A 10,845-nucleotide genomic window follows, 5' to 3' on the forward strand; every position below is an offset into this window, starting at 1 on the left:
AATGTTCAAATTCCATGTATGTCTCCATTTCCCTAGGAGGCTTTGAGGCTGGTGTTTGCCCTTCAGTGATGGACCTAAGCTTCAGACACTTCTCTCCCCCATCCTGACACAGTCCTGATTTTGTTCAGGTGTCTCTCCTTCTCACCTTTGCCCTTATGCATCAGAGGAGGCCACAACCCTAGGACATGAACCATCAGGAGCCTAAATCAGTCGCGATGGCTCCATTCCATGGTCAATGAGGTCTGAGGGAGTTCTGCTGGAAGGCTTCGGGGAAAGGTTTCCTTGCCTTTAAAAAGAGACATGGGAAGAGAATGTTCCTCTGTTTACAAGGGAGATTGTCTGGGCGAGACACGTGGAACAAAGGTGGTCATCTTGACAGCAGCCTGATTAAGGCAGCAGCAGCAGGTGGCAGAGACAGAACAATTTAGAAAGCCAGAGCCACCCTACCTCTGGGTCTCTTGCTTTGTCAAAAATAGAGCGCTTCCTGGTTTAAGCCGTTTGAGCGGGAGTGTTCTGTTCTGGCCGCGGAAACAGCCTTAACCGATCCCAGTACCTTGCAGGTAGGAGATATGCTGATATTTGATGGATTCAATTCGAGTAGGAAGACCGGGCTGGTTCACTGCCCTTAGAGGACTCCTCAGGCCGTGTGACATCTGTCCCCATCCCCAGCAACCTCACTCGTGAAATGGTTTTTCCAACGAGAAAGATAACAAGGTGTTTTTGCTTGCTTGTTTTCGTCACAGATCCTCCATGGGCTGCTTTTTCTAGAGAACATGTAAAAGTTGCATTGAATTATACCTTTTGACAGACCTGTGCCTTACAGGAGCAAACTTCAGGAAGGGGTCATCACAAACGGCTCATGCTCATTGAGCATTTTTATGCGCCAGACGTTAGGCTCAGTTAATCCTCAGATTGATTCTGTCATCCCCCTCCTTTCGCGGATAAAGAAACCGAGGCGCAGAAAGCTTCATTCACCTGCCCAAGGTCACACAGCTAATAATGCGCGGGGGCTGGGATTCGAACCTGAGGAATTGGCTCCTATCCTTAGGCTCCATGGCGATGACTCGCTTAGGTGCGCGCGGCTTTCCTCAGTTCAGACAACGGCAGTCCATTCCCTGTCGTCAAAACCCTAAAACTCTTAAAATCTCCTTAAAACTCAGATCACGTTAGCCTCCAACTCGATGCCCTCCGGTGGGTCCCCGCGGAGGTTCTAGAGAGCATCCGAAACAAGGCTCGAGTCTGTGTTGGTCCCCACTCCACTGGCTTCCCTCCCACTGGACGCTCTGGCCACCGTTCAGCTCCTTTAACACACTCAGCCTTCTTTGCCTCCGGGCTTTCACACCTGCTATTCATTCTGCCCGGGGTTCAACACCTGACCGGACAGACAGACGCATCCACACAGGCGCGCACACTCCCGACCCCTGGAGAACTTCCGCTCATCCTTCAAGTGTCCGTTGAAGTAGTTTACTTCCTTAGAGATCTCTCCGCTGCCCTTCGGTCCGATTTGTCCCATGGTCGTACCCTCCCCGTCACCTGGGTGGCACTTCTCAGAATTCATAGTTGCATGAGTGTGTGTGATTTTCTGCTTTGTCTCTGTCCTCCCCCGGGAGACCGTCATGCCCGTGTTGTCTCTACAGTATCCTGAGTGACGGTCACATTGCGGCAAGAGTGGGGAAATGTTCAAGGAGAGGAGGGAGAAAAGAAGTTGAGAAGGAAAGAAAAAACCGGAAGGAAGGGAGGGGAAATTGAGAGACTATGGTCAGGAAGGAAGAGACTGTGAGGTTCCGTGAGTTGCCAAGCATTTGAAAGCTTTTACCACAGTAACGTTCCTTCCCCAGGTAAGCAAAGGGCATGGCCTTGGCAATAACTGGCTTGTTTCCTTCTTCCCTCTGTCCCTCCTTTCCTTCTTTCCTTCCCTCCCTCCTTCCTTCCCTTCTTCTCTCCTTCCTTCCCTCTTTCCTTTCCTCCTTCCTTCCCTCCTTTCCTCCTTTCCTTCTTTCCTTCCCTCCCTCCTTCCTTCCTTCTTTCCTTCTTTCTTTCCTTCCTCCTTTCCTTCTTTCTTTCCCTCCTTCCTTCCTTCCCTCCTTCCCTCCTTTCCTCCTTCCTTCCTTCCCTCCTTCCCTCCTTTCCTCCTTCCTTCCTTCCCTCCTTTCCTTCCTTCCTTCCCTCCTTCCTTCCTTCCTTCCTTCTTTCCCACCTTCCTTCCTTCCCTCCTTTCTTCCCTCCCTCCTTCCTTCCCTCCCTCCTTCCTTCCCTCCCTTCCCTCCTTCTTTTCTTCCCTCCTTCCTTACTTCCCTCCTTCCTTTCCTCTTTCCCTCCCTTCCCTCCTTCCTTCTTTTCTTCTTTCCCTCCTTCTTTCCTTTCCTCCGTCCTTCCTTCCCTCCCTCCTTCCTTCCCTCCTTCCTTCTTCCCTTCCTTCCCTCCTTCCTTCCTTCCTTCTTTCAGCTGCGTCATTCCCTCCTTACTTCTCCCCTCTCTCTTTCTATCTATACCTATTTTCCTTTTTCAAAAAAAAAAAAAAAAACAACTCCCTAAAACAAAAGTAAAAGACCAGCATTTAAAATTCATCCATAAATTTTAAAGTGAAGCCTGTGTGTTTGGCCCACAGGATATTTTTACCACTGTTTCACAGACAGCAGTGGAGCTCTTCCTTCTTATATCCTCTGTCCCTTCTCCCAGCTCTACCAGTTTATATCAAGTGGGCGACTCTTTACAATCCCCTCCGTATTTTGGGACAATCATACCAACCAAACTAATATATTGGAACTAGGAATATAACTTTAGGAAAAGCAACTAGACAGATAGAAGGATTTTTCACTTTTATAGGGTTAAGTGGCTATAAAAATTATAAATTGATATCAAATTATATCATAAGGTCAAGAGATTTGCTGCTCACTTCCCTTTAATGAATTAAGAAAGAACTAGTGAGAAAAACGTAACGACACGAAAATATCCAAGCAAACAGAAAATATTTAAAGGTGAGAGCCACCGAAACATAGAATAACTTGTGAACATATTATTAGTAGAATTTCTAGCACTTTAACTCATTTAAAAATAGACAAAGTAGGGGCACCTGGGTGGCTCAGTGGGTTGAGCGTCCGACTTCAGCTCGGGTCATGATCTCACAGTTCACGAGTTCGAGCCCCACCCCAGGCTCTGTGCTAACAAACAGCTCCGAGCCTGGAGCCTGCTTCAGATTCTGTATCTCCCTCTCTCTCTCCGCCTCCCCTGCTCATGCTATGCCTCTCTGTCTCTCAAAAATAAATAAATGTTAAAATTTTTTTTTAAAAATAGACAAAGTGAATTCATTCCAGGACATGTCCAACTACTTACGAAGTATGATTATGTGATTATACTCAATCTATTGTTTTAAAATTTATTTTTCAGAGTTTGCGTTATTATAACTAAGATGTAATTGACCAAGAAAATGCTAGCCATACCACTTACGTCATATATTGTTTCCCATGTTTGAAGGTACAAAGGATTGTGCTTCAAGTATGGAAAAACTGGAGAATGCCTTATTTTTGAGAGGTGGGAGGAAAGGCAAAGAGAGAAGGAGACATAGAATTTTGAAGCAGGTTCTAGGCTTTGAGCTGTCAGCACAGAGCTCTACATGGGGCTCAAACCCACGAACCATGAGATCATGACTAGAGCCAAAAGCAATGCTTAACCGACTGAGCCACACGGGCACCCTTTGTTTGAGACATTTTCAAATTCATTTTATTAGAGTACCAACCCATCAATGAGTCACCTGAGGAAGCAATGAGAAGAAAGACAGGAAGGGAGAAAGAAGAACGGAAGGAGAGAGAAATGGGGGTAAAGAAACTTTGCGTCCAAATCAATATTACCCTTCAATAGCATTACCCTGAAATCACACATTCATTCTTCAGTACCTCCACGCCCAAATATTTGATGCATGGGCATGGCATGTCATGTCATGATAAAGGTTTAGGCCTGCAAAGAACTTAAAAAGTTATCAAGGGTTTATTTTATAGATGAGAAAGCCAGAATTCAGGGAGTTCCAAGTGCTTGACAAAGTCACAGAGCTTTTATCCACTTAAAAAATGGATGACAGAGTGAGAAAAGGGATTTGAATCAGTACTACATCGAATTCTTCAAAGTATATCATTCTTTTCCGTTGAACTTCCTCATTCATTCATTCATCCCACAAATATTTACAGAGTGCCTCGTATGTTCTGGGCACTGCTGAAGATACAGCAGCGAACAAACAGACAAAACACCGTACATTCATGGGGTGCACGTCCCAGGGCGTCAACATAATTTAAATTCCTCATTCTATTTTCCATGCCGAGGTTGCTGCTTTAACAATTTTTTGGGAGCCACCTCATTAGAATCAGAGATGCTGAACAAATTCTCTACTGACACAACTTGGTGAGTGTAGGAATTACAAATATGAGTCAACTCTATTGATTACAAAGAGGAGGCAGTGCACATACAACTTTTTTAGAGAGAAATTAAACCCCATTAAAAAAATAATAGACGATGCTCCACATGACATCCGATTCACCAGCCACATCTCCTAAAACACAGGGCAGGACTGTTGGAAAGAAAAGAAAAGAAAAAAAAGAAAAGAAAAGAAAGGAAAGGAAAGGAAAGGAAAGGAAAAGAAAAGAAAAGAAAAGAAAAGAAAAGAAAAGAAAAGAAAAGAAAAGAAAAGAAAACGAAGCATTTTTAAAGGCTTTCCAGCCAAGATAAGAAGACATTAAACTTTTGGCAAGCATCCTGGCAGCCAGCAGAATGGAACCACGCACTGCCTGCAAATGTTTAGCCCACAGCTGTTGGAAATGAAGAATGTCAAAATACCCAAAAGCAAGAATCCATGCACACACATCAAAGAAGCGAAGCTCTGGGGGACACCCAAGCGTCGAAGCGGATGATGGCGGGAGCACCAGAAGGGAGGCAGGAAGGGAGGTGCCGGGCAACACAGAAGACCAACCAATCTTGATATCGCGTCTACAACCTCGGCTGTGTTCATCCCTGCTGTACCACCGTGGAAAATGGTCCCCGACGTTCAGAAATCCACTGGCGAGGACCCAAAGCCTGCTGCCGTTAACTTCATTCTGCAAACGGTGCGTCCTTTACTCCATGACGAAATCGTGAAAACTCAGGCAGGGGTCCCTTTTTTCTTTTTCTGTTGTTTCTTTTTTAGCCAAACTCTCATGTGTACTGCACCCGTAGAAATAGTTATTTTTAACCCTCAATTCACCTGAAACGAATTAAATGAATTAATTAAAATGAAACGTGGTTTATTTTGAGAAGCCAATGTTCCGAAAGTGCGTAGATCCCGGTAGTTCTTTGGTTTGAGATGAAACACCACGTTCCAGCCATAAGAGCATGGCAGCCTCACAAATGGGGCCAACATTTACTTAACTTTCTAGAGGACGGTTTGAAGATTAAGAAGGAAGGAAAAAAAAAAGAGAGGGAGAGAGCCAAACCATAAGAGACTCTTAAAAACTGAGAATAAACTGAGGGTTGATGGGGGGTGGGAGGGAAGGGAGGGTGGGTGATGGGCATTGAGGAGGGCACCTGTTGGGATGAGCACTGGGTGTTGTATGGAAACCAATTTGACAATAAATTTCATATAAATAAATAAGAAGATTACTGTTTTGTCACTCAAAACAGTATGCTACTGGCACAAAAATATAGACACAGAGATCAGTGAAGATTATGCCACAGCTTAGAGAAATGGTGATATGGGTTTGTTTTCTCTTTTCTTATGTTTACGGAATTTGACTATGTCGGTTTTATAATTTCAAAAAACCTTTTACTAAAAATAAAATAGAGTGAATCTCTACTACAGCTAGAGTGACTAGCATGGGTCTAGGTACAACCTTTCACATAAAATGACAAAGGAAGGTGACAAATCTGGAAAAAGCAGTGGGGTCAGCAAAATCACAAGATATATGAAAGGTACAGAATAAGGTGTCTCTCTTACGTCACCAAGCCGTTCAGATAATTCGAGACTTTTGTAAGCATGAGGAAGTTGGTCCCCAAAATGTCATCTGCTATTTTGGTAAGAAAAGAAAGAGGGAGCAGGCAGTAGAATAATTTTGTAAATCACTGATGAGAACGAGAACCTAGAGAGAATTGATACAGGTCAATATAGCTTCCCAGCCACTGCGTCCTTCCTGCCCACAAAAAGTCAACTGGCAGGATTTGTATGAGGTCATCAATTCCCAGAGGACAGCTTGACTACATGTGTAAAAACTTGTATACCCTTTGGGGCGCCTGGGTGGCTCAGTCGGTTAAGCGTCCGACTTCAGCTCAGGTCACCATCTCACGGTCTGTGAGTTCAAGCCCCGCATCAGGCTCTGGGCTGATGGCTCAGAGCCTGGAGCCTGCTTCCGATTCTGTGTCTCCCTCTCTCTCTGACCCTCCCCCATTCATGCTCTGTCTTTCTCTGTCCCAAAAATAAATAAACGTTAAAAAAAAAAATTTATAAAAAAACTTGTATACCCTTTGACCCAAGAATTCTTCTTTAATCAGAGAAGTACACAAAAATGTTTGTACCAAGACGCTCATTTCGTTGTTCTTAAAATAGGAACAAAATGGACACACCCTAATTGGCCCACCAAAAAAAAGCTTAGTTAGATAATTCAGGAGTATCTGGATGATGGACTGTTAACACTACCTTTAAAAAGGAATGTGCAGAGGCGCCTGGGTGGCTCAGTCAGTTAAGCGTCTGACTCTTGATTTTGACTCGGGTCGTGACGTCGAGGTTCATGGGATTGAGCACCACGCTGGGCTCTGTGCTGGATGCGGATCCCGCTTGGGATTCTCTCTGTCTCTCTCTCTCTCTCTCTCTCTCTCCCCTCCCCCCCATCAAAATAAATAAACTTAAACAAATAAAAAGAAAAAGGAAGTGATATCAAAAAGAATCTCCATGATATATTATCGAACGAAAACAAGCAGTTTATAAAATGGGGTATGTGGTATGATGTCATTTTCGTTTAACCAATTGTACAAACAATAGGAAGACATCTGGAAGAATGGTCTCCAGTCTGTTGGCAGTGGATGTCTCTGGGTGGAGAATTTAGCAAGATGTTTACTTTGTTCCTTCTTCCGTCCTGTATAGCCTGAACATTCTAGAAGAGTAGGTGTGGTACTGGAAGGAGGCCTCTGGGACAGAGCGGCTGGGAAGTCCTGGGAAACCCCAGGATAATGACCATTGGAGGCCCCGTGGACGGATCTGAGGGTGGCAGAAAGGCTTAAACGATGTGGAAGCAAAGAGGGAGCCAAAGTGGTTTATGGCAAGAGAAAGAATGGTGACGAAGCAGAATTTCCGGGTGATTAGACTGAATTCTCTGGGAGGCTGCACGGGATTGTGTGTTCTATTATTATTCATAGAATTCCTGCCATCATAGAACTCAGTGGGCCATTGGAACAGCCGGGCTAACTGGAATTTTTTTTTTTTTTCAGTTAGCGTGGGGGGCCTGTGCAGGGAAAGAAAATACCAAGCTAACTTTCTCAAGAAATAACACACAGCCTGTGGAGGCGGGACAGAAATTGTTCCATGCAACATACTAACTCATCGTGGCCCCCGGGAGGCTAGAAACTGTCTAGAATGCGGTGTGTTTGGCCCTATGAGATATTGTAAGTGTTTCTTTCCTAAAAAACAGGTGACCATCCCTGTGACCATTGTACTCAGCTTCGAAGTCCTCGTCAACCAAAGATGTGGGTAGTTATCTGTTAGAAAGTAGACTGGCTTAATGGTCTACAATGTTCTGGGTGGTAAATGAGAAGATTTAGGGGCCTAATTACTAGTTTGCCTGCTTGAATATTCTTCTTTATAGAGTAGCTGGAGCTAGAGACAGAAATCAGAACTCTTCACTTGTGAAAGCATTTTCAATACTTCAATAACACAGTTTCTAGCACCTAAATTTTTTTTTAAAAAAAGGTATTCTGAAAATATAAGCAAAATGCTTATTAAAAGGAAACGATCTGCAAAATTATTACCCCGAAGCGTTCCAAGTTAAATGTCTAGGGAAGTGACGTCCTCCTTTCCAGAGGGCTTTCCTGTTTGATCATTTTAAAATTTAACTGCCAAAAGAAATGAAAAGTAAAACCATAAAGCAGAAACAAGCTGCCACAAAGGATCCTCAAACATTGGGTCCATTTAGACATTTTAGAACATCTCCGTGAAAAGCAGCCATCTCTGCTCAAACCTAGTTAGAAAATGTTTGATGTTACAACACAGATTTTCTATCATGCACTTTGAGTTAACACAGAGATGCAATTTAATGCAATAAGCATGGTTTCTCCCATTTGGGATTCTTAAAACATAAGAAACATAGCATGCCGGGAATTTACTTGGTTTGAATTAATAGCGATGTATATATAGAATATTATGAAGATCAAGTTATCCTCTGACCATCCGCTGCTTGCAATTTTCCCATTCAGCAGATTCTATACATTGCTAACGTTAAAAATGAGAGGGGTTTTTTGTGACCGAAAAAAAAAAAAGTATTTGTGTAATCTTCAAAGTGTTTAATTTGTATTAAAGCTAAATCCAGAGGCTCTGAAACCTTAGGGGCTCTCGATGTGGATTTTTGTTCTGGTTCACACACCTTGAGACAAAGGCTCATAGTCAAGATGTGGAGGAAAAAGACGTTTTTTTGTGTGCGAGATGCGGGGCGAATTTATTCCCCGGGCAGCCTGGAATGAGCTTCAGAAAATGGATAGAGTGTCTTCTTGAAGAAAGGGCCTCTAAGTAAACTCGACTGCCATTCAAAAGATTTGCTCTGACACTTAACAAGTGGTGCAGGAAGAAAGGAAAATCTGTTGTCAGGTTTGGGGTGTTTATCAGCCCCCCTCGAGACACTTGACCTAATGCTGCGGCCCCCCTAATCCGCTGATCTGCATGCCGTGGTCTCGCGAGCCTCAGCCCGCAACTGCCAGTAAAATTGCCTGGAACACTTGTCCCAACACATTGATCCCTCGGTATATTGTGTGCGGCTCACCTACCCCCCCCCCCTCTTGCGGCTCCCCCTAAATTTAATTCTGCTCACAAATTGTGAAATAAGTTGTTTGGGCTGGATTTGTCGAGTGAATTGTCCCACTAATGAAACAGTCTGTTCATTATACAGTTGTGGGACGGAAGATTTAGCGCTCCCATACCCCGGGCCCCGGGCAGGTTAACGTTTTTAGACTTGACAGTTTACAAAAGAATGAATAGGTCTCTCCTGTCACATCAGGCTTACAAACAGCTTGGCACACAAACAGTTACTGCTTGTGTGCATGTGGATTTAGGGTCCCCGCCTGCTAATGCCCCAGATTTGTAAGTACAAATTGGTTGGTCTTCAAACTGTTTGCGAAAGGAATAAAATGACCAAAAATTAGTTTGTTTTAGCCTTTTCCCCCTCCCCTCCCCGCTCTTGCAAGGGAAACATTTAAAAAAAAGAGAGAGAGAGAGAAGGAAAGGCTAAAATAGTCTGTAGCAGGTCCTCAGGGAATATTGTGGCGTTTTTGCTTAAGGCATCAAATTAAGCAGGACCATTGTTTGGCAGAAAACATTTTGTTCTGCTGGGGCACCCTGCTTCTCAGAAGGCAGCTGAAAATCTAAGGGAATTAATTTAAGACGTGTGATTTTAAAAGATAGAGCAGAGAGAGTGGGGGGGGGAGATCAAAAACTTTTCATTTCTATTCATTTTAGTACCTGTTGCTTACAACTGGTTATAATACCTCCCTCCCTCCTTCTAACCGCATTGATCTTTTAAAATGGGTCATTTAGGTTTCTGAATCTTTTCATAGGCAATTATGTGTAAATTAGCTAAAACCCGTTTTATTTTTTCTATGGCAGTTTGAATTGTGTGGTGAGTTGGTTAAATTCTTGCCAAATCTTTGAGACAGAATGCTGCATAGGAAGTCAGGTGAATATGTTTATCATGTGATTTATCATCAGTTTGGTGATACTTTTTAGTCTGGATTGAGTTTAAACACTCTTTGGTTTATTATAGCTACAGCAGGATAGTTGATGAGAGTAGTAGATGTTTCCATCACTTTAGAGGAGAAACAAAGAAAACTAACAGACTGTGCTCGCTTCGACAGCACGTATACTAAGATTGGAAAGATACAGAAAAGCTTAGCATGTCCCCTGTGCAAGGATGACACATGCAAATTCCGGAAGCTTTCCACGTTTAAAAAAAAAAAAAAAAGGTAACAAAGAATTTTTTCAGATTTCAGCTTGACCTAACATCTTTGAATTAAAGACTCTCTCCTTGATCAGATACAGCCCCAGGATGTTCAACCTCCTTACAGTACGAGGGGTTATTCTTTCATATTTCAGTAAGTTCATTATCACATGTTTCCATGTGCTGTAAAGGCAATTTGTAACAATCAGACTTTTTGGCAACTTTGCAAGCAGCAGTTACCAGCTAATTCAAACATCCCTTAAAACCTATTCCCTTGTCAGTGCCTAAATCTCACACTGAGAATCTGAAGCATTAAGAGTTCCCAGACAGAAAGCATAATCGTAACTCATAACTGCGCAAAGTCAGTGACGGTTGGCTGTTGGAAATCTGAATAAAGCAAAAGCGTTGGAGACAAACGCGGGTCCGCCTCCACCCCGGATATGGTGCAATCATTTTGTACGAATTCATCCGAGCCTCCAGAATATACTGCACATGTGAGCCCTTAAACCAAAACGGGTCACATTTGAAATCTGGAGACAAGAGTGGAAGAAAAAGTTACAAATAACTCAACAACCACAACAAACTACACCATGCGCACAGAGTAGAGCCAGTGCCCTTTTCTGGGTTTCCGTCTCTCCCACCTACTCCCCGAACTTGGCAAACACTTTCCTATAATAACATCCGTCCTAAGATT

The 10,845-nt window shown here is 43.4% G+C and overlaps 1 non-coding gene across 1 annotated transcript; it reads left to right on the forward strand.

Annotated features, from left to right (window-relative positions):
• The first annotated feature begins 10,052 nt into the window (after positions 1–10,052).
• On the forward strand, positions 10,053–10,161 carry LOC122230806. The gene has a single exon (XR_006207891.1). It is a non-coding gene; the product is annotated as a U6 spliceosomal RNA (small nuclear RNA).
• Positions 10,162–10,845: the final 684 nt, after the last annotated feature.

This window comes from Panthera tigris, chromosome C2, assembly GCF_018350195.1.
Source record: "Panthera tigris isolate Pti1 chromosome C2, P.tigris_Pti1_mat1.1, whole genome shotgun sequence".
Classification (NCBI taxonomy): domain Eukaryota; kingdom Metazoa; phylum Chordata; class Mammalia; order Carnivora; family Felidae; genus Panthera; species Panthera tigris.